Consider the following 24,960-nt stretch of genomic DNA (forward strand, 5'->3'; position numbering starts at 1 on the left):
TCAAATGTAAAAAAAAGTTTTCTATTTATATAAATCACTTAACAATGTATTCATGTAATTTAAAATATTTTTGATCTTTGGGTGTATAAAACATGAGATGTAATATACTGTTCTGAAAAAAAGAAAAAGAATGAGATATATATGAAATGGTTTGACAAAATGAAAAAGGAAAAGAGAACTTGTGCAATTAATAAATAATGAAATGAATGTTTTTGTGATTGTCACTAATGTACTTTTTGAGATAAAATGCTAAAATAAGGAAAATGAATTATATCATGTGTGAATAAGTACGGTCTAAGAGGGAAAAATATCTGTTGTGAGCCACACAAGTTACCCCATCCTGGATTCCCCTGTGTGTCTACTTTGAAAAAATGTATAGGTTTACAGACTTCCCTAGGTGCCGGAGTACTTTTCAAAAACAGGGTCAGTTTTGATTGTAAAAGTTTGGTGTGTCCATGTTGCGTTTGTGTCGTTTCCTGTGGTGGGCACTAGGCTTACCCGAACAAGTGAGTACCATTTTTCTTGGAAGACTTTGGGAAATGCAGGGTACTAGGAATTGTGTGGATTCATGCAGATTCCAGAACTTTCCATCAAAGAAATGTGAGGAAAATGTGTTTTCATTTGCTAAAGTTTGAGGTTTGAAAGGGATTCTGGGAAGGAAAAGCTGGTGAGAGCCACACAAGTCACCCCAGCCTGGATTCCACTGTGTGTTTACTAAAAATTTATAGGGTTGCTAGGTTTCCCTAAGTTCCGGTAGAGCTAGGGTTCAAAATCGATTGCATAGCACTTTGCAAAAAAAGGTAGGTTTTCACTGTAAAAATGTGGTGTGTTCAGGTTGCATTTTGTACCATTTCCTGTTGTGGGCTACGGGCCTACCCACACAAGTGAGGTACCATTGTTCTCTGTAAACTGTGCGGAATACAGTGTTGGAGGAATTTTGTGTATCCATGCAGATTCCAGAACTTTCCTTCTCAGAAATGTGAGGAAAATTTGTTTTTTTGGCTAATGTTTGAGGTTTACAATGGTTTCTGGGTAAGAGAACCTGGTGAGACCCACACAAGTCACCCCATCCTGGATTCCCCAGGGTATCTACTTTTTGAAAATGTATAGGTTTACTAGGTTTCCCTATGTGCCGGCAGAGCTAGGGCTCAAAATCTACAGCTAGGCACTTTGCAAAAAAAGGGTCAGTTTTCACTGTAAAAATGTGGTGTGTCCACGTTGTTTTTTGTGTCGTGGGCACTAGACCTACCCACACAAGTGAGGTACCATTTTTCTCGGAAGACTTTGAGAAATGCAGGGCGGGAGTAATTTTGTGGTTTCACACAAATTCCAGAGCTTTCCATCACAGAAGTGTGAGGAAAATGTGTTTTTATTTTATAAAGTTTGAGGTTTGCCAGGGATTCTAGGTAAGAGAACCTGGTGAGAGCCACAGAAGTCCACCCATCCTGGATTCCCCTGGGTGTCTAGTTTAAAAAAATGAATAGGTTTGCTAGGTTTCCTTAGGTGTCGGCAGAGCTATGGTCAAAATCTACAGCTACGCACTGCACAAAAAAAAGGTCAGTTTTCACCATAAAAATGTAGTGTGTCCATGTTGCGTTTTGTGCCGTTTCCTGTCACGGGCACAAGGCCTACCCACACAAGTGAGGTACCATTGTTCTCAGAAATATTTGGGAAATGCAGGGTGGGTGGAATTTTGTGGATCCACACCGATTCCAGAACTTTCCATCACAGAAAATGCGGGTTTTGTGACAGGGTTTGAGGTTTGCAAAGGGATTCTGGGTAAGAGTATCTGGTGGGAGCCAGACAAGTCACCACATACTGGGTTCTCCTTGGTGTATAGTTTTCATAAATGTAGAGGTTTGCTAGGTTTCCCTAAGTGCAAGCAGAGCTAGGTTTCAAAATCTACAGCTAGGCACTTCGTAAAAAAAGGGTCAGTTTTCATTGTAAAAATGGGGTGTGTCCGCATTGCGTTTTGCTCTGTTTCTTGTCACTGGCACTATGCCTACCCACACAAGTGAGGTACCATTTTTCATTCTTCTCATAAGATTTTAGGGAATGCAGGGTGGGAGGAATTTTGTGTATCTAGGCAGATTCCAGAACTTTCCTTCACAGAAATATGAGGAAAATTGGGTTTTATTGTTAAAGTTTGTGGTTTGCAAGGGATCCTGGGTAAGAGAAACTGGTGGGAGCCATGCAAGTCACCCCATCCTGGATTCTCCTGGGTATCTAGTTTTCAAAAATGTATAGGTTTCCGTAAGTGCAGGCAGAGCTATGGTTCAAAATCTACAGCTAGGCAATTTGAAGAAAAAGGGTCAATTTTCACTGTGAAAATGTGGTGTGTCCATGTTGCGTTTTGTGCCGTTTCCTGTCGTGGGCACTAGGTCTACCCACACAAGTGAGGTACCATTGTCCTTGGAAGACTTTGGGGGATTCAGGGTGGGAGGAAATTTGTGGATCCACGCAGATTCCAGAACTTTCCTTCACAGAAATGTGAGGAAAATTGGGTTTTATTGTTAAAGTTTGAGGTTTACAAGGGATTCTAGGTAAGAGAACCTCGTGAGAGCCACAGCAGTCCCCCCATCCTGGATTCCCATGGGTGTCTACTTTTCAAAACTGTGTAGGTTTGCTAGGGTTCTTAGGTGCCGGCAGAGCTCGGGTTCAAAACCTGCAGCTTGTCACTTTGCAAAAAAAGAGTCCGTTTTCACTGTAAAAATGTGATGTGTCCATGTTGTGTTTTCTGCCGTTTCCTGTCAAGGGCACTAGGCCTAACCACACAAGTGAGGTACCATTGTTCTCAGAAATATTTGGGAAATGTAGGGTGGGAGGTATTTTGTCGATCCATACAGATTGCGGAACTTTCCTTGACAGAAATGTGAGTGAAATGTGTTTTCGTTGTTAAAGTTTGAGGTTTGGAAGGGATCCTCGGTAAAGAGAACCTGGTGAGAGCCACACAAGTCGCCCCATCCTGGATTCCCCTGGGTACCTACTTTTCAAAAATCTATAGGTTTGATAGGTTTCCCTATGTGTCAGCAGAGCTAGAGTTCAAATTCTACAGCTAGGCACTTTGCAAAAAAAGGGTCAGTTTTCGCTGTAAAAATATGGTGTGGCCACGTTGTGTTTTGCGCCGTTTGCTGTTGCGGGCACAAGGCCTATCCACACAAGTGAGGTACCATTTTTCTCAAAACACTTTACAAAGTGAAGGGTGGGAGGAATTTTGTGGATATACGGAGATTCCAGAACTTTCCATCACAGAAATGTGAGGAAAATGGGATTTTATTGTTAAAGTTTGAGGTTTGCAAGGGATTTTGGGTGAGAGAACCTGGTGAGAGCCACAGAAGTCCACCCATCTTGGATTCCCCTGGGTATCGACTTTTTAAAAATGTATAGGTTTACTAGGTCTCCCTACGTGCCAGCAGAGCTAGGGCTCAAAATCTACAGCTTGGCTCTTTGCACAAAAAGGGTCCGTTTTCACTGTAAAAATGCGGGGTTTAAATTTTGCATTTAGCGCCGTTTCCTGTCACGGCCTACCCACACAAGTAAGGTACCATTTTTCTCAGAAGACTTTGGGGAATACGGTGTTGGAAGAAGTTTGTGTATCCATGCAGATACCAGAACTTTCCTTAAAAGACATTTGAGGAAAATTAGCTTTTTGCTAAGGTTTGAGGTTTGCAAGGGATTCTGGGTAAGATAACCTGGTGAGAGCCAGACAAGTTACCCCATCCTAGATTCCTCTGGGTATCTACTTTTTAAAAATGTATAGGTTTACTAGGTTTCCCTATGTGCCTGCAGAGCTAGAGCTCAAAATCTACAGCTAGGCACATTCTAAAAAAAGGGTCAGTTTACACTGTAAATATGTGGTGTGTCAACAATGCGTTTTGTGCCGTTTCCTGTCGTGGGCACTAGACCTAGCCACACAAGTGAGGTACCATTGTTCACGGAAGACGTTGAGAAATGCAGGGCGGGAGGAATTTTGTGGATCCACACATATTCCAGAGCTTTCCATTACAGAAATTTGAGGAAAATGTGTTTTTATTGTATAAAGTTTGAGGTTTGCAAGGGATTCTGGGTAAGAGAACCTGGTTAGAGCCACAGAAGTCCACCCAGTCTGGTTATTCCCCTGGGTGTCTACTTTTCAAAAATGTATAGGCTTACTAGGTTTCCCTACGTGCCAGCAAAGCTAGGGCTCAAAATCTACAGCTGGGCTCTTTGCAAAAAAAGGGTCCATTTTAACTGTAAAAATGCGATGTGTAAATGTTGCGCTTTGCGCCGTTTCCTGTCACGACCTACCCACACAAGTGAGGTACCATTTTTCTCAGAAGACTTTGGAGAATACAGTGTTGGAAGAATTTTGTGTATCCATGCAGATACCAGAATTTTCCTTCACAGACATGTGAGGAAAATTAGTTTTTTGCTAAGGTTTGAGGTTTGCAAGGGATTCTGGGTATGAGAACCTGGTGAGAGCCACACAAGTCACCCCATCCTAGATTCCCCTGGGTATCTACCTTTTAAAAATGTATAGGTTTACTAGGTTTCCCTACATGCCGGCAGAGCTAGAGCTCAAAACCTACAGCTAGGCACTTTGCAAAAAAAGGGTCAGTTTTCGCTGTAAAAATATGGTGTGTCCACGTTGTGTTTTGCGCCGTTTCCTGTTGTGGGCACAAGGCCTATCCACACAAGTGAGGTACCATTTTTCTCAAAACACTTTACAAAGTGAAGGGTGGGAGGAATTGTGTGGATCCACAGAGATTCCAGAACTTTCCATCACAGAAATGTGAGGAAATGGGTTTATATTGTTAAAGTTTGAGGTTTGCAAGGGATTCTGGGTAAGAGAACCTGGTGAGAGCAACAGAAGTCCACCCATCTTTGATTCCCCTGGTTATCGACCTTTTAAAAATGTATAGGTTTACTAGGTTTTCCTACGTGCCAGCAGAGTTAGGGCTCAAAATCTACAGCTAGGCACTTTGCAAAAAAAGGGTCAGTTTTAACTAAAAATGTGGTGTGTAAATGTTGCGTTTTGCGCCATTTCCTGTCACGGCCCACCCACACAAGTGAGGTACCATTTTTCTCGGAAGACTTTGGGGAGTACAGTGTTGGAATAATGTTGTGTATCCATGCAGATACCAGAACTTTCCTTCACAGACATGTGAGGAAAATTTGTTTTTTGCTAAGGTTTGAGATTTGCGAGGGATTATGGGTAAGAGAACCTGATGAGAGCCACACAGTCACCCCATCCTGGATCCCCCTGGGTATCTACTTTTCAAAAATCTATAGGTTTGATAGGTTTCCCTATGTGTCAGCAGAGCTAGAGTTCAAATTCTACAGCTAGACACTTTGCAAAAAAAGGGTCAGTTTTCGCTGTAAAAATATGGTGTGTCCACGTTGTGTTTTACGCAGTTTGCTGTTGCGGGCACAAGGCCTATCCACACAAGTGAGGTACCATTTTTCTCAAAACACTTTACAAAGTGAAGGGTGGGAGGAATTCTGTGGATCCACGGAGATTCCAGAATTTCCATCACAGAAATGTGAGGAATATGGGATTTTAAAAATGTATAGGTTTACTAGGTCTCCCTACGTGCCAGCAGAGCTAGGGCTCAAAATCTACAGCTAGGCTCTTTGCAAAGAAAGGGTCAGTTTTCACTGTAAAATGTGGTGTGTCAATTTAGCATTTTGTGCCGTTTCCTGTCGTGGGCACTAGGCCTGCCCACACAAGTGAGGTAACATTTTTTTCTCAGAAGACTTTGAGAAATGCAGGGTGGGAGGAATTTTGTGGATCTAAACTTATTCCAGAGCTTTCCATCACAGAAATGTGAGGAAAATGTGTTTTTATTTGAGAAAGTTTGAGGTTTGCAAGAGATTCTGGGTAAGAGAACCTGGTGAGAGCCACACGAGTCACCCCATCCTGGATTCCCCGGGGTATCTACTTTTTAAAAATGTATAGGTTTACTAGGTTTCCCTACGTGCCGGCAGAGCTAGAGCTCAAAATCTACAGCTAGGCACTTTGCAAAAAAAGGGTCAGTTTTCACTGTAAAAATGTGGTGTGTTAACATTGCGTTTTGTGCCGTTTCCTGTCGTGGGCACTAAACCTAGCCACACAAGTGAGGTACCATTTTTCTCGGAAGACTTTGAGAAATGCAGGGCGGGAGGAATTTTGTGGATCCACACATATTCCAGAGCTTTCCATCACAGAAATTTGAGGAAAATGTGTTTTTATTGTATAAAGTTTGAGGTTTGCAAGGGATTCTGGGCAAGAGAACCTGGTGAGAGCCACAGAAGTCCACCCATCCTGGATATTCCCCTGGGTGTCTACTTTTAAAAAATGTATAGGTTTGCTAGGTTTCCTTAGGTGTCGGCAGAGCTAGGGTTCAAAATCTACAGCTAGGCACTGCGCAAACAAAGGGTCATTTTTCACTGTAAAAATATGCTGTGTCCACGTTGCGTTTTGCACTGTTTCCTGTTGCGGGCACAAGGCCTATACACTCAAGTGAGGTACAGTTTTTCTCAAGAGACTTTGGAGTATGCCGGGTAGGAGAAATTTTGTTGATCCATGCAGATTCTAGAACTTTCCATCACAGAAATGTGAGGAAAATTTGATTTGTTTTTGCTAAAGTTTAAGGTTTGTTAGGAATTCTGAGTAAGAGAACATGGTGCGAGCCACACGTCACCCCATCCTGGATTCTCCTGGGTGTCTAGTTTTTAAAAATGTATAGGTTTGCTAGCTTTTCCTAAGTGCAGGCAGAGCTATGGCTCAAAATCTACAGCTAGGTAATTTTGGAAAAAAGAGTCAGTTTTCACTGTAAAAATGTGGTGTGTCCATGTTGCGTTTTCTGCTGTTTCCTGTCACGGGCACTAGGCTAGGCATTGGCGGATTTCGCGGATCCACGATCCACGAATTTGTGGATTTGCGGATTCGTGGATCCGCAAAATCCGCAAATTTGCGGATTCGCAGATTTTGAGGATTTCCTTAATGGGGGGGTCTTCTGTGTGGCCGCGACGACTCTCACTATTGTTTTTGGGCTGATGAATGAGTCACTGAATTTGAGCTTCAACTAGTTCCCAGCGACCATGTGTGTGTTACTATGCAATCGCCCCGAAGGGCGCAGGGGTCCCTTGAGTGAGCTGTCCATCATGGTGGGTAAATGGAGGAATTCAAGGATGCAAAGTCCTCTATCCAGCATCACAGCTGATTTTCGACGGTAGATTTGGGAAGAAGGCACACCTACCCAGCCTCGACGACGCTCACGATTGTTTTTGGGCTGATGAATGAATCACTGAATTTGAGCTTCAACTAGTTCCAGCGACCATGTGTGTGTTACTATGCATTCGCCCCAAAGGGCGCAGGGGTCCCTTGAGTGAGCTGTCACTGTCTCAATCCTGTAACTATTTTACGATGGCGCCGGCAAGCTGCCAGTGCCATCCTAAAATAGTTACTAAATTAGCTTCATCAGGAAGCACTAATAGATAAAATAAAGCAGGTGCTCGAGCACCTGCTTTATTTTATCTATTAGTGCTTCCTGTTGAAGCTAACTTAGTAACTATTTTAGGATGGCGCTGGCAGCTTGCCGGCGCCATCCTAAAATAGTTACAACTTCAAGCTTGAAGGCTTGAACTTTTGCCCTCAAATCCGCCGCTCGCGGATTTTCGGATTTTCGGTAAATTCGCGGGAGTTCGCAGATTGGGGATTTACCGAAAATCCGCGAAATCCGCGAGTGGAACGGATTTTGCGCTCACTGCTACACTAGGCGTACCCACACAAGAGAGGTGACATTTTTCTCGGAGGACTTTGAGAAATGCAGGGTGGGAGGAATTTTGTGGATCTACACATATACCAGAGCTTTCCATCATAAAAATGTGACGAAAATGTGTTTTTATTTGATAAAGTTTGAGGTTTGCAGAGATTCTGGGTAAGAGAACCTGGTGAGAGCCACAGAAGTCCACCCATCCTGGATTCCCCTGGGTGTTTACTTTTAAAAAATGTATAAGTTTGCTGGATTTCCTTAGGTGCCGGCATCAAAATCTACAGCTAGGCACTTTGCAAAAAAAGGGTCAGTTTTCACTGTAAAAATGTGGTGTGTCAACGTTGCGTTTTGTGCCGTTTCCTGTTGTGGGCGCTAGACCTAGCCACACAAGTAAGGTACCATTTTTCTAGGAAGACTTTGAGAAATGCAGAGCGGGAGGAATTTTGTGGATCCACGCTGATTCCAGAACTTTCCATCACAGAAATGTGAGGAAAATGTGTTCTTTTTTTTACAGAGTTTGAGGTTTGCATAGGGTTCTTGGTAAGAGTACCTGGTGCGAGCCAGACAAGTCACCACATACTGGACCCTCCTTGGTGTCTAGTTTTCAGAAAAGTAGAGGTTTTCTAGGTTTCCCTAAGTGCAAGCAGAGCTAGGGTTCACAATCTACAGCTAGGCACTTTGCAAAGAATGGGTCAGTTTTCACTGTAAAATGTGGTGTGTCAATTTAGCATTTTGTGCCGTTTCCTGTCGTGGGCACTAGGCCTGCCCACACAAGTGAGGTAACATTTTTCTCAGAAGACTTTGAGAAATGCAGGGTGGGAGGAATTTTGTGGATCTAAACTTATTCTAGAGCTTTCCATCACAGAAATGAGAGGAAAATGTGTTTTTATTTGAGAAAGTTTGAGGTTTGCAAGAGACTCTGGGTAAGAGAACCTGGTGAGAGCCACAGAAGTCCACCCATCTTGGATTCCCCTGGGTATTGACCTTTTAAAAATGTATAGGTTTACTAGGTTTTCCTGCGTGCCAGCAGAGCTAGGGCTCAAAATCTACAGCTAGGCACTTTGCAAAAAAGGGTCCGTTTTAACTGTAAAAATGCGGTGTGTAAATGTTGCGTTTTGCACCGTTTCCTGTCACGGCCTACCCACACAAGTGAGATACCAGTTTTTCTCGGAAGACTTTGGGGAATACAGTGTTGGAAGAATTTTGTGTATCCATGCAGATACCAGATGTATAGGTTTACTAGGTTTCCCTATGTGCTGGCAGAGCTAGAGCTCAAAATCTACAGCTCGGCACTTTGCAAAAAAAGGGTCCGTTTTCATTGAAAAAATTTGCTGTGTCCACAATGCGTTTTGAGCCATTTCTTGTGGCGGGACCTAGGCCTAACCACACAAGTGAGGAACCGTTTTTATTGGGAGACTTAGGGGAACACAGAATTGTAGAGCAACTTTTATTAACTATTGACTTTTGATGCATTTCTGCCTTCCAAATGTAAGGTTATGTGTAAAAAAGAAATCACTTTAAAAAATGTCCTGTAATTCACATGCTAGTATGGGTACCCACAATTGCAGAGATGTGCAAATAGCTACTGTTTCTAAACTCTATATTTTGTTCGCATTTAAAAACATACAGATGTCGGTCATACTGATTTTTCACTGTTTATATTTTTCCAAATGCATTGGTATATACCCGGTATGCAATAAAAAAAACATTGCAAGACACTGCTCAGTTAGTGGCTCCGGGTTCGTCAGGAACCCGGAGCCACTGCAAGTTCTATAAATCCCCACAACCAGAATGGTCCTTCAAATGTAACAGTATATTGCTTCCAAACATCTGTCATGCTTAAAAGAAGTTACATGTAAAAACATTGGCACAAATGGCTGTTTTTTTAAGTCATTTTAAATTTTTCTTATTTTTAGCTGTTAGTTTCTATTAAAAACCTTGAAGGATCTATACAAATCACCCCTTGCTGAATTTAGAATTGTGTCTACTTTCCTTAAATGTATAGCTTTCCAGGATCCATTATTGTTTTTCTACCCATTTCTACTATTAACTGGAAGGAGGTTTAAAGCACAAAAAAAGCAAAAATAGGCTATGTGCCAGTAAATTGCCAAAACGGTGTAAAAATGTCCGGTTTGCTGACAAAAGCCTGTCTGACCCTGAAAGCTGGGAAGATGTTGATTTCAGAACCACAAACCCTATTGTTGATACCATTTGCAGGGAAATAAACTGACGATTTCATCTGCAGCACTTTTTTCCAATTTTTCCCCAAAAAAACAAAATTTGCCTGTATTTTGGCTAATTTCTGTCTCCCCTGCAAGGGAATCAACACACTCTGGGTACCGTTGAAATTCCATTGATCTTGAAAGAAAAGGATGCAAATTTGGCGTGTGTACCTTATGTGGTCAAAAAGTAACAGAGACCTAAGCGTAAACTACCCCAAATTGCTAAAAAAAAAAAAGGCTCAGCACAGGAAGGGAAAAGGCCTAGTAGCAAAGGGGTTAAACTCTCCCAAGGGTTTTGAAGCAAGCAGGCCTGACAACAGATATGCCCAATCACAACATTCAGGTTCAGTAACTACCTATAGTATTTGTAAGTTATGCCAGCAATGCATAGAGCATTCCACTTTCTCTGCTGTTAAACAACATTTATCTCTTCTTTCTGACAACATGGATTTGCAAGATTTTTTATTAGTTCCTATATCCCCCATTTTAAAGGTTTCATATCTACATCTTATAATGAGATTTAGAAGATTTCACAAAACCAAGCTGATGAAACGTTGCGACAAATTGAAAAGGTAAATTTGGAAAAAGTGTTTACTGTTATCGATAATGACATTACCACATTGTCTACTCGTATTTGTTCATTGAAGAATTTTGTGTCATTTGCATTTGACATCACACAGATGGTCAAAGTCAGCAAGGATCGATTTTGCAATTGAGTTGGACATTGCAGGTTTTTAAATCAAACAAAGTGCCATGGAAATATTTGAATGCAACAGAATAATTTTTTCCTTATAACTTGACACATATTCACAGGCCATTGCAAAAAAAGGATGCAACCTACATCTTGCTTAATTAAGAGAATTCATGTAAAATGCCCCTTACTGTAGCTGAAACATCTCCAAATATATGGTTAGTTCATGGTTGCATTCATTTTTTAAGGATCTCGTTCTTTCATTTCTCGTCTTGAATGAAATGCTTTCAAGTTGGCAGATATGAGTTGAAGGATGTCATTTGTCTGCATGAAACATAATTCATTCCCTTTGATTACAAATGTGTGAGTTGTGACCAAGAGGCTTTTCATTGTAAGAATGAATGCAGCATGCAATGTGTCCGTGGTCAACTTAACTTCTTCTTTGAATGGTGGGTGAATTTTGCGAATCTGGCGTTCGCGAATTTTGCGAATTTGCGAACTCGCAATCCGCAAAATCCGCGAATTCTCGTGAATTTGCGGATTTTTTTATTTTTTTGTGTTCGCAAGGATTTCTGCCAGTTCGCAAGGGTTTCTGACAGTTCGCGAGGGTTTTGTAACAGTTCGCAATCGCGAACTTACATGTCGGCTCGCAACGGTCACGATTATGTTGTTTCTACGTCTGGTTCATCATCATAGGTTCCCAGCACCCTCTGTTTCACCCCTGCCACCCTCTGGTTCATCATCACTGTAGATTATGGGGGGAAAAAGCAAGCACACCTGCCTGCTTCAACTGACATGAATTCATTTGGGGTTGATTTATTAATGTGTCACTGTTTTAAAATTCCAGTCTGGCACCTGCATCCTTATCTGTAATTTGCTTTCTGTTGCAGTGCAATTTTTTTTCCAGGACCTTTGTGGCTTACTTGTAGCTATTCTATGAGCCTGCTGTGAGGGTCAGAGCAGGGTCATACAATTGTTGCAACTAGCAACTGAACTCTGGAGAGGCCCTTGTCAGGAAGCACTACAGGGAACGGTTACTAATGATGAGTTTGAACTTTTGAACCTGCTTTCACTTTTGCAAAACTCGTTTTTCTGCAGAGCAGCATTACAGCAACTTTAATGCCCCACCAAGCTTATATGAGAAAGTTGATTTCTAATCCAAAAGTTATCCAAAGAAAATCAAAAGGCCTCAAATCTAAAAAAGTGCAGGCAAATGTCAACCTGAGGAGTTATTCTGATAAAAATAATCATTTTCAGAAGATCTATGCTGCTTGCTAGTAGATTTCTTGTGCGGAATTGCAATTTTTGTAATTTCGCGAGTGCGAGATTGTTGCTGCCCGCCGCACGTACATGTTCGCAATTGCGAACTTACACCGCAAAGAAAAAAAATCCGCTGCGTGCGAATTTGCGGATTTTGCGGGAAATTCGCGAATCTCGCGGATTGTGAATTTACCGAAAATCCGCAAAATCCGCGAGCGTAACGGATTTTCCGCCCATGCTTAGGAACAGGTATCCTTGATTAAGCCGGGATGTCTGTTACTTTCTAATGGAAGTTAATTGATTCAGAGCGACCAAGGTTGCTGTAGAATTAAGCCAGGTATCCCTTATGTTGTAACAGTCTCCAAGGTTGTGGCTTGCTGCAGAAATATCGTTCATTCTCCTACACACACCAATGGGGAAATTATATTGTGGCCAATCATCCCTGTTTCTAAAATTAGCTCAGATAAGTTAAGCTGTCTGAATCCTTATTGTTTCAAAAAGACATGGGACTAACATCTGCCCCAAAAAAGTTTGATCTTCAAGCTACCCAGTCTTCCTCAGAAGTATAATCGCACTTGCACACTAATTTGCCGCCACATTTTGGTGAACTGGTTCATCACATTTTTAATGCTTCAATCATCGCTGAAGTAGTACACTTTTTAAAGCAGATGGGTGTGAATCTTTTTTCCGCATTTTAAACTGTACTTGGAGTGATTCCATCTTTACAATACTTTCTATTTTCTAGCATTTTTGGAGGCAATCCATTTGGATTTTTCCTGTTATTTGCTGTTTTGGTCCTATTTTCGTTGCTCTGCAATTGATGTTTAACAATAAGGCCAAATGGAGATGGAATTGCCACACGTCCTTATGTGCCATAAATATATGGTGCAGTACTTTGGATTGACTGTGTTTACTGGAACTGAACGACAACTGGTCTTTGTCTATTCGGCCTATGTGGTTTTAGATTGTACAGCCTGTGTTTAGCTGGCTTTGGTGCTCTTTTGATTGTGTACTAGACATATGCCTTGCTACACAATTGGCTCAGACAATGGATATAGAGCTGCTACTGTATCCATTAAAGGTGCCCCCCAATGTTGTCCAATGTTGCTACCGCTGCTGCACAATGTTTACTATGATTCGCCCTAGCCACAGTGGATGGGTGTTTTGACTCTTGTATCCATGGTGTCTGACACCTCTTCTGAGGCTAGACTTCTGGCACCTATGCCATCGACTTTTGATGATGGGCCTGCTACTGGCCAAGTTTATACTTTGAAACTCGCTCTTCAGGGTACCGGGGATCTGTCCCCTGCAAATGCGGGTTCCCTCCAGGACCCAAAAACCTTTCTGGACAGAGTGGACCTTTCCAGGCTACCATCCTGTTGTACAAATGCCTCATAGACCTTTTAATTCTGCATTTTGTTTTAAAAAAGATTTTACTGATTTTTTTGTAGTTTGCAGGTTTTTTTAATTGCCACCTTTTAATGGCTTTCTATTGTGCTTAAAGGTTTATAGTATACAATGATATGCCTTTTAAATGCATTGAGAGTACGTTTTATTGGCTGGATCCCTTTCCATCATAAAAATGTGACGAAAATGTGTTTTTATTTGATAAAGTTTGAGGTTTGCAGAGATTCTGGGTAAGAGAACCTGGTGAGAGCCACAGAAGTCCACCCATCCTGGATTCACCTGGGTGTTTACTTTTAAAAAATGTATAGGTTTGCTGGATTTCCTTAGGTGCCGGCATCAAAATCTACAGCTAGGCACTTTGCAAAAAAAGGGTCAGTTTCGCTGTAAAAATATGGTGTGTCCACGTTGTGTTTTGCTGAAAAAGGACTCGGGCGTCCCCACACAAAGAAACACAAAAGTTGAGTATTTTACTCAAGGACCAGCATGCCATAATTCCGGCGAGAAAGGTAAAGTTACAAGATTTGAAATACAATCTCTAAAAGCGTACTTCAACTGGGGAGGCAGATTCTATGGATTAACATTCCTGTATATCTGCAGTTACCAAGTCTTTAGTGAGCGGTATATTTAAAAAAATATATATATATTTAATTCAAACATAAGCATTAGATTCTACGAGAATGAATAACACAGATAAAACAATTTAGAGTAATTTAAAAAGATGTTTTCCACACCATGAATTTCGTAAACCTCTGTTATACATTTATTGCATTTCAAAACAAAGTTGATCATAATACAGTATACAATCTTTTAAAAAACATGATTATACATTTCATAAAAACAAATTAAAACAAAGAATCACAAGTCGACGCGGCATTTCGGTATTCCGTATGTCTACCTTCTTCAGGACTGATTCTAGACAGGTTTAAAAAAGATTTAAAAAACAGGGTTACTTTTCTTACATTGCTGTTTTTTAAATCTTTTTTAAACCTGTCTAGAATCAGTCCTGAAGAAGGTAGACATACAGAATACCGAAATGCCGCGTCGACTTGTGATTCTTTGTTTTAATTTGTTTTTATGAAATGTATAATCGTGTTTTTTAAAAGATTGTATACTGTATTATGATCAACTTTGTTTTGAAATGCAATAAATGTATAACAGAGGTTTACGAAATTCATGGTGTGGAAAACATCTTTTTAAATTACTCTAAATTGTTTTATCTGTGTTATTCATTCTCGTAGAATCTAATGCTTATGGTTGAATTAAATATATATATATTTTTTTAAATATACCGCTCACTAAAGACTTGGTAACTGCAGATATACAGGAATGTTAATCCATAGAATCTGCCTCCCCAGTTGAAGTACGCTTTTAGAGATTGTATTTCAAATCTTGTAACTTTACCTTTCTCGCCGGAATAACGGCATGCTGGTCCTTGAGTAAAATACTCAACTTGTGTGTTTCTTTGTGTGGGGACGCCCGAGTCCTTTTTCAGATTTACTATCCCCCCAGTCCCCAATTAGCCTGTGCGGGGTCCTCCTTTAACTTCATAACCACGTTGTGTTTTGCGCCGTTTCCTGTTGCGGGCACAAGGCCTATCCACAAAAGTGAGTTACCATTTTTCTCAAAACACATTACAAAGTGAAGGGTGGGAGGAATGTTGTGGATCCACGGAGATTCCAGAACTTTCCATCACAGAAATGTGAGGAAAATGGGTTTTTATTGTTAAAGGTTGAGATTTGCAAGGGATTTTGGGTAAGAGAACCTAGTGAGAGCCACAGAAGTCCACCCAACCTGGATTCCACTGGGTAATAACCTTTAAAAAATGTATAGGTTTACAAGGTTTCCCTACGTGCCAGCATAGTTAGGGCTCAAAATCTACAGCTATGCACTTTGCAAAAAAGGGTCAGTTTTAACTGTGAAAATGTGGTACAGTTTTTCTCAAAAGACTTGGGGTATACAGGGTCGGAGGAATTTTGTTGATCCATGCAGATTCTAGAACTTCCCATCACAGAAATGTGTGGAAAATGGAATTTTTTTTGCTAAAGTTTAAGGTTTGTAAGGAATTCTGAGTAAGAGAACATGGTGAGAGCCATACAAGTCACCCCATCCTAGATTCCCCTGGGTATCTACATTTTAATAATGTATAGGTGTACTAGGTTTCCTACATGCCGGCAGAGCTAGAGCTCAAAACCTACAGCTAGGCACTTTGCAAAAAAAGGGTCCGTTTTCACTGTAAAAATATACTGTGTCCACGTTGCGTTTTGCGCTGTTTCCTGTTGCGGGCACAAGGCCTATACACACAAGTGAGGTACAGTTTTTAAAAATGTATAGGTGTTCCTAAGTGTAGGCAGAGCTACGGCTCAAAATCTACAGCTAGGTAATTTTTAAAAACAGAGTCAGTTTTCACTGTAAAAATGTGGTGTGTCCATGTTGCGTTTTCTGCCGTTTCCTGTCACGGGCACTAGGCCTACCCACACAAGTGAGGTACCATTGTTCTTGGAAATATTTGGGAGATGCAGGGTGGGAGGAATTTTGTGGATCCACGCTGATTCCAGAACTTTCCATCACAGAAATGTGAGAAAAATGTGTTTTTTTTTACAGAGTTTGAGGTTTGCAGAGGGATTCTGGGTAAGAGTACCTGGTGAGAGCCAGACAAGTCACCACATACTGGATTCTCCTTGGTGTCTAGTTTTCAGAAATGTAGAGGTTTTCTAGGTTTCCGTAAGTGCAAGCAGAGCTAGGGTTCACAATCTGCAGCTAGGCATTTTGCAAAGAATGGGTCAGTTTTCACTGTAAAATGTGGTGTGTCCATTTTGCGTTTTGTGCCGTTTCCTGTCGTGGGCACTAGGCCTGCCCACACAAGTGAGGTAACATTTTTCTCAGAAGACTTTGAGAAATGCAGGGTGGGAGGAAATTTGTGGATCTAAACTTTGGGTAAGAGAACCTGGTGAGAGCCACAGAAGTCCACCCATCTTGGATTCCCCTGGGTATTGACCTTTTAAAAAATGTATAGGTTTACTAGGTTTCCCTGCGTGCCAGCAGAGCTAGGGCTCAAAATCTACAGATAGGCACTTTGCAAAAAAGGGTCCGTTTTAACTGTAAAAATGTGGTGTGTAAATGTTGCGTTTTGCGCCGTTTCCTGTCACGGCCTACCCACACAAGTGAGGTACCATTTTTCTCGGAAGACTTTGGGGAATACAGTGTTGGAAGAATTTTGTGTATCCATGCAAATACCAGAACCTTCCTTCACAGACATGTGAGGAAAATTGTTTTTTTGCTAAGGTTTGAGGTTTGCAAGGGATTCTGGGTAAGAGAACCCGGTGAGAGCCACACAAGTCACCCCATCCTGGATTCCCCTGGGTATCTACCTTTTAAAAATGTATAGGTTTACTAGGTTTCCCTATGTGCTGGCAGAGCTAGAGCTCAAAATCTACAGCTAGGCACTTTGCAAAAAAAGGGTCAGTTTTCATGAAAAAATTTGCTGTGTCCACAATGCGTTTTGAGCCATTTCTTGTGGCGGGACCTAGGCCTAACCACACAAGTGAGGAACCGTTTTTATTGGGAGACTTAGGGGAACACAGAATTGTAGAGCAACTTTTATTAACTATTGACTTTTGATGCATTTCTGCCTTCCAAATGTAAGGTTATGTGTAAAAAAGAAATCACTATAAAAAATGTCCTATAATTCACATGCTAGTATGGGTACCCACAATTGCAGAGATGTGCAAATAGCTACTGTTTCTAAACTCTATATTTTGTTCGCATTTAAAAATATACAGATGTCGTTCATACCGATTTTTCACTGTTTATATTTTTCCAAATGCATTGGTATATACCCGGTATGCAATAAAAAAAACATTGCAAGACACTGCTCAGTTAGTGGCTCCGGGTTCGTCAGGAACCCGGAGCCACTGCAAGTTCTATAAATCCCCACAACCAGAATGGTCCTTCAAATGTAACAGTATATTGCTTTCAAACATCTGTCATGCTTAAAAGAAGTTACATGTAAAAACATTAGCACAAATGGCTGTTTTTTTAAGTCATTTTAAATTTTTCCTATTTTTAGCTGTGAGTTTCTATTAAAAACCTTGAAGGATCTACACAAATCACCCCTTGCTGAATTTAGAATTTTGTCTACTTTCCTTAAATGTATAGCTTTCCAGGATCCATTATTGCTTTTCTACCCATTTCTACTATTAACTGGAAGGAGGTTTAAAGCACAGAAAAAGCAAAAATAGGCTATGTGCCAGTAAATTGCCAAAACTGTGTAAAAATGTCCGGTTTGCTGACAAAAGCCTGTCTGACCCTGAAAGCTGGGAAGATGTTGATTTCAGAACCACAAACCCTATTGTTGATACCATTTGCAGGGAAATAAACTGACGCTTTCATCTGCAGCACTTTTTTCCAATTTTTCCCCCAAAAACAAAATGTGCCTGTATTTTGGCTAATTTATGTCTCCCCTGCAAGGGAATCAACACACTCTGGGTACCGTTGAAATTCCATTGATCTCGAAAGAAAAGGATGCAAATTTGGCGTGTGTACCTTATGTGATCCAAAAGTAACAGAGACCTAAGCGTAAACTAGCCTCAAACTTCCTTCCATACAGCATTTCCTCAAGTCTTCTGATAAAAATGGTGCCTCACTTGTGTGGGTAGACCTAGTGCGATATATAGAAAATGGCCCAAAGCGCAACATGGATATATCACATTTTTCCACTCAAACGTAACTGTTTTTTCAAAGTGGGTACCTGTAGATTTTGGGCCCTAACACAGCCGGCACCTAGGGAAATCTAGCAAACCTACAAAAAATGTTGATCTAAACACCTAGGGGAATCCAGGATGGGGTGACTTTTGCGGTTCTCATCAGTTTGTTTTACCCAAAATCCCTTGCAAACCTCAAACTTTGATGAAAGAACACATTTTACTCACATTTTAGTGATGGAAAGTTCTGGAAGCTGTGAAGTCCCACAAATTACCTCCCAGCCAGCATTCCCCTAAGCCTTTTGATAAAAATGGTACCCCACTTGTGTAGCTAGGCCTAATGCCCGCAGCAGGAAAGGCCCCAAATACAATGTGAGGACATCAACGTTTCCTATAACTAAAAGTATCTGATTTGGCAATGGGAGTACAGCATTTGTTTTGCCCAGAGATTGACTACTACAGAGGAAAACCTACTAAATGCAGACATTTCTGAAAACTAGACACCAAGGGGAGTCCAGGGTAGTATGCCTTGCGTGGATCCCACACAGTTTTCCTACCCACAATACCAAGGAACCCTTTACATTTGCCTAAAATTGCAAATTTTCCTTACATTTCTGTAAAGACATTGGGCCTGGGGTAGTGGGAGCATTCACTCAATTCAGGGGGGCTACCCTCCAAATATAATTTCCGACAGTCAAAGGGGTTTTCTGCACACCGGTGGAGGGCAGATTGGAAGACAACACTTTCAATCTGTCCCCGATGGGGAGCACAAGGGCTAGGTTATTTGCAGGGGCTTGGGGCTACGCTGATTCCTAGGTGGGATGCCAACGCCCATTTATGCGCCTATACAAAAATCCCGGTGTGTGGTAAGCTTTCTGCACCCCACGGCATATAGGAGAAAACAATCTCCAATCTGCCCCCCAGGGAGGCAGAAAGACTTTGGGTCCTGGGGAAGAGGAGGAGCACTAGGCCATTCTGAGGTGGCCGCTCCCCCCTAAACAACCACTCCCTAGTAGCCTAATGAACTTTCTACACCCTCACGAGGGGCAAATTTGGTGGAAACACCTCCAATCTCCGCCAATGGGAACCAGAAAGACTTCTGGGGTTTATTTGGGAGGGGTAGGTGATAGGCCTGATTCCTGGGTTATAAAAATTCCTGGTGTTCAGTGGGCTTCTGCACCCCCCGGGGGCAGTTTGGAGGTAGCAACCTCCAATCTGTCCTCGGGCGCAGAAAGACTTTTGGGCCCAGGGGAAGTTTAGGAGCACTAGCCAACTGCAAGGGTGCCACACCGATCCTAACATCCACTTCCTGGTTATATAATGTTATTTCTGTCCTCCGCGGGCAGCATATTGGAGGGAAACACCTTCAATCAGTCCCCCATGGGGGGCCGAAAGACTACTGTTTTTTCAGGAGAGTTGGTGGGCTACCCCCACCCCTATAAATCTCCCTGGTGTCCAGTGGGCTCTCTGCTCCCCCAGGGGTAGATTGGAGGTAACAACCTCCAATCTGCCCCAGTGGGCAAAGAGACTTTTGGGCCAGGGGAGAGTGTAGCATTGGGCAATTACAAGTGAGCCACTCCACACATCCAGAAATAGTCCCTTGGGCCTAGTGAGTGAATCCCTCCTTGTGGATCGCCCCCTTGCGACGATCCCTAAGCAAGAATTCAAAAGGGAGTGGTACCATTGGAAAGGGGAGATTCTCCCCTTTTCAGTGACACCTCCCCATCAAAATCGATGCTCAGGGGAATGATATGTCACAAGCGCACCGATGTAAGTTACACTAAATGAGCCCATTAGCTCACTGCACTTTCACTTTCTGAGTAATGAAATTGGCTCCAATTCAGAGAAAAATAAAGACAGCCTTGGGTGTTGTGGAAGCTTGCATCAAAGGGATTTCCTGCCTCGGATGCGAGGCTCGCTGGGATCCATCATCAGCACATGAGCACTGTGAGGTGGATGGCCTGGAGCCATCCTCCGGACCGAAGAGGTTAAACAATGAAAACATTAATCACAATACGCCCAATTCACAAAAGTAATCTGAGACTAAATCCTAACTTTTCGACTTTCGGTATTCACATAAGGCATTTAGGAGTAGTAAAGTTAAGATTCTCAACTTTACTACTTCTAAACTGAGACAAAATCCTAACTTTACGACTTTCGGTATTCACAAAAGGGATTTAGGGGTAGTAAAGTTAGGATTCCTAACTGTACTACTTCTAAACTGAGAAAAACCCTAACTTTACAACACGTTGTTAATGTTGTGGCCAACCAATCAAGGGCCAGCCTTTTGGATACCCCTACCCCATATGACATGAGGTCAACTTAGTATTGGGAAACTAAGAGAGTGAAACCCCGACTCAGAAAAGGGGTCAGATATGATGTACCCTTGGTAGCTTTTACATGTGACACATTTAGAGCATAGACCACAGAAAGTTATAGAAGTTAGGGGATGGGATTTGTTTGGACTCAGCACTGTAATAAATACATATTTAAGAAAGGCTGTGTGAAGACATTTCACATGCTTTAATGTGAACCACCTTAATATCCCTCTTTTCAATGTGTTAAAAGTCTTTAGGATGTTGAGGGAGTCAGATTTGTTAGCAAGTCACCCATGAATAAATGTGTGATGCATAGAAGAAAAAAATCAGTAAAAAGTATAGAACCAAAACTTACCCTTTGAGATAAAGTGATATTCTTTTCCTTGAGCAGGTTAATTATTTTTTTCTGTTTGTAAAAACAAAGCACAGAAAATTTGTCAAAATAGTACATTCATTAAATACGTATTTAAAAAAAAAAAAGAATGGACAGTGGCATTACTGCATATGGCCTTCTTACATTCAGAGGGTTTACACGTTTACCCTTTACAGAAATGTATTTCAGCAATAAATTATCTTGCAATATATTAACAACAAAAAAAGAAATGAAACATACCTATTATGCTGTATAGCAGAGTATTTTTTTCTACAAAGCTCATTCACTTCTAAACTGAATCACACCAGTCAATAGAGTCTGAGGACGCCCCTCCAAACATGTAAAGGCATCAAAAGCTCTCAAACACAATATGATCTAAAAGGCTCTACGGACAAGTAAGCCAAGGTTTATTAGAGTAGGTACATGTCCCCCGCATCCGAAGAGCGACAACAGGAGGAAGGTCCTTCTCCCACCGGGCCGCCAAGACCTGGAACTCCCTCCCTCCCTCCCGACCTACGCCTGACCCAAAACCACCTCTCCTTCAGGAAGAAGCTCAAGACCTGGCTGTTCGAGCAGTAGCGAATCCACCCCCCCCCCCAAGCGCCTTGAGACCCTCCGGGTGAGTAGTGCGCGTTATAAATGTCTTTGATTGATTGATTGATTGATTGATTGATTGATAAATAAATGTATACATATAATTTGATTCCGGTAAAATACCAATTTGTCTGTGGAGCGCCTTCTATTGACAAGTGGAACAAATACATTGCTCCCAAGTCGGTTATATATGTTCCTTCCTCAAGAATTGAGCTGTGTTTGATGTATTGTTTTCTCGGAAAGAAAAATAAGTAATTATTGTTCTCCAAAAAGTGATCACAATAGATGAGGTATGAACACTGAAACGCTCTATTAATGTGCAGGATCCCTAGTCACTTACAAGGCAACAACAAAAAACACTGAACTACTCCAGTTACGTCAAAGTGCACAATGCATAATTCTTGCCTGCCATATGCATGACACTACTTATTACATATCAAATGACATCAATGACATCACCGAAGATATTTAAGATAATAGTGTTGAAGATATCCACCAAGAGATTGCATATGATATCACCATAGGCCAATGTTTCGATGAATGGGGCCAAACTCACACCTGTGATCTGTCCCAACTTTGCATAGCCAATAAACGTGCACAATCAGGAATGTTGCCCCTGGCGTTACTGAAAAGGGTAAAACAGCTGTACAGGACTCATGTGCACAGCTGGTGTAGCAAGAATGGGTGCAGGTTGTGGCAAAAGGCGACATCTTGTGAGCAAGACACTCTGTAAATAGCTGAAGTGGCACAGGTGCTACAGGGGACGAGAACACACCGAGTGAATGCAAGAGCAAGGGTGAACAGAGGGGGTGCTATGGAGGCAAAAGCACATAGGGCCTGTAGAAGGGCAAGAACACACAAAGGAGAGGCAGGGATGGAGTGGTAGGCACACAAGGGTACTGCAGGGAAATCAGGGGGCACATATAAGTGGTAAAGTGGGGGCACCAGGCATTCTGCAGGGGTGGGAGGCATCAAGAGGGATACAGAGGAGCAGGGAGCATAGAGAGATAAAGGGGTCCGCCTACTCAGGGTGAGATGCTTACCAAAAAGCCAAGGTCTTCCGCTTTGCAAAGTGAGGGCAACTATTTCCAGAAGCCACCATGTCACAATGCTGGAACATGTGGTAGAGAAATGCCCTCATGAAGCTGCCCCCTTCTCAGGAGGAAATAGCCAAATACATAATAAACATTGTTGCTAGATAAAGAATTTAAAAGGTTTAAATAGATCAGGAATCCAAAGTCCAGCAGGAATTCATCAGGAGCAAAGAGTTAGGACCAGAAAGTGAGGGAGCAAGGAAACAATCAAAGGGACATGTTGTGATACATTCTCTAAACAGAGTGAGGCCCTTACATAGCAAAAGAAGGGGAACAGGAAATTAATTCAAACATCATGCAACAAAACCATAATGGATTGGGAGAATCACAAAGAAACGAAGGAAGGAACAGCCATGATTTAAATAGAAAGGACTGAAAACCTGAACTGGAATCGCTGCAGAGTTGCTTTAACAAGGCAAGCAAGGGATTGCCATTTTGGAGTTGGAGTGGGAGGAGCAGCAACCAGGAGACCAGGCACACAAGGAAAGGCAGCCCCAGGAGAGAGGAACTCAAAACCCGCAGATGCAGGCTTCTTGCAGTATTTTCTGAAGCCTGGTGAACGTAATTTTGTACTCTCAGAGACTGTGGTCATAACAGCCTAGCCCCTCCTGAGAGCACACGCTATGCAGGAAGGGCCAGCAAAAATTGACAAATCAATCTAAGGGCATGGGCTTAAAAAGCAGGAGCCCAAGAAACCCCACAAGCATACTAGTCTCTCTTGTGAATGAAATACTATATTGATCCATAAAAATCCCAGAATTCCAGATCTTACTAACCTCATATTCTGATCACCCAACGTTCAATCAATCAAAGCATTTATATAGCGCACTACTCACCCGGAGGGTCTCAAGGCGCTAGGGGAGGGGGGGGGTCCGCTACTGCTCGAACAGCCAGGTCTTGAGCTGCTTCCTGAAGGCGAGATGGTCCTGGGTCAGGCGGAGGTGGGTCGGGAGGGAGTTCCAGGTCTTGGCGGCCAGGTAGGAGAAGGACCAGGGGACGGCGGCGAGGGCGTGTCCGGTCGATCGAACCTGGCGTGTGGGAGCGTAGAAGTTGAGGCGGCTGTTGAGGTATCATGGGCCTTGGTTGTGTAGGGCTTTGTGTGCATGGGTGAGGAGGCGGAAGGTTATTCTCTTGTTGACCGGGAGCCAGTGCAGGTCTCTCAGGTGTCCGGAGATGTGGCTGCGACGGGGGATGTCCAGGATGAGTCGTGCTGAGGCGTTCTGGATCCGCTGGAGTCTCTTCTGGAGTTTGGCGGTGGTACCGGCGTAGAGGGAGTTGCCGTAGTCCAGACGGCTGGTGACGAGGGCCTGGGTGACCGTCTTCCTGGTCTCGGTGGGGATTCACCGGAAGATCTTACGTAGCATGCACAGGATGTTGAAGCACGACGAGGAGACGACGTTGATTTGTCTGGTAATGGAGAGGGAGGAGTCCAGGATGAAGCCCAGGTTGCGTGCGTGGTCTGTTGGTTTGGGTGCGCTGCCCAGGGCGGGGGGCCACCAGGAGTCATCCCAGGCGGAGGGAGAAGATCCCAGGATGAGGACTTCCGTCTTGTCCGAGTTCAGTTTCAGGCGGCTGTTCATCATCCACTTGGCTACGTCTGTCATCCCTTCGTGTAGGTTGGCTCTAGCGGTGGCGGGGTCGTTGGTGAGGGATAGGATCAGCTGGGTGTAGTCGGCGTAAGGGGATGATGTTGAGGTTGTGTTGGCGTGCGATGGCTGCGAGGGGGCTCATGTAGACGTTGAAGAGGGTTGGGCTAAGCGAGGAGCCTTGAGGAACGCCGCAGATGACTTCGGTGGCTTCTGATCTAAACGGGGGGAGGCGCACTCTCTGTGTCCTTCCGGTGAGGAAGGAGATGATCCACTCCAGTGCCTTCTCCTGGATTCCGACGTTGCTGAGGCGCTGCACTAGGGTACGGTGGCAGACAGTGTCGAAAGCCGCGGAGAGGTCCAGGAGGATGAGGGCCGCTGTTTCTCCATTGTCGAGCAGGGTTCGGATGTCATCGGTGGCTGCGATCAGGGCGGTCTCGGTGCTGTGGTTGGCCCGGAAGCCAGACTGCGTGAGGTCGAGGGATCCGTTCGTCTCGAGGAAGGCGGCCAGCTGCTTGTTGACGGTCTTCTCGATGACTTTTGCAGGAAACGGGAGCAGCGAGATGGGGCGGTAGAGGAGAAGTTTAGACAAGTAGGTCCCAGCACAAAAAAGGCTTCAGCTAGAGGATATGAAAAGTAGTGTGTATCTTCCAAGAATTAGGAAGATGCAACCTAAATTCAAAATTATTGATCTGTTTGGCCATCACCAAGAAACAAAACTGTAGTAGAATCTGGAAGATAACCAAACCTTATCTCTCACCTTAAAGTTTGAAATCAGGCTTCCTAATCTATTAGTTCTAGCATTTATAGCTGATTTAGTGTCTTGTGAATGCTGGGAAATCAGAAGACTTAGTTGTGATATGTTCCTTTGTTGGCACTATGATCAGTGACACAAGTGAAGCAGTGTTTTTATCGTGAGAACTGTGGTAATGATGGGTGACAGGAATTTTGATTCAGATGGTTTCTATCAGGAATGCAA

Source organism: Lissotriton vulgaris, chromosome 8 (assembly GCF_964263255.1).
Source record: "Lissotriton vulgaris chromosome 8, aLisVul1.2, whole genome shotgun sequence".
In the NCBI taxonomy this organism is placed as follows: domain Eukaryota; kingdom Metazoa; phylum Chordata; class Amphibia; order Caudata; family Salamandridae; genus Lissotriton; species Lissotriton vulgaris.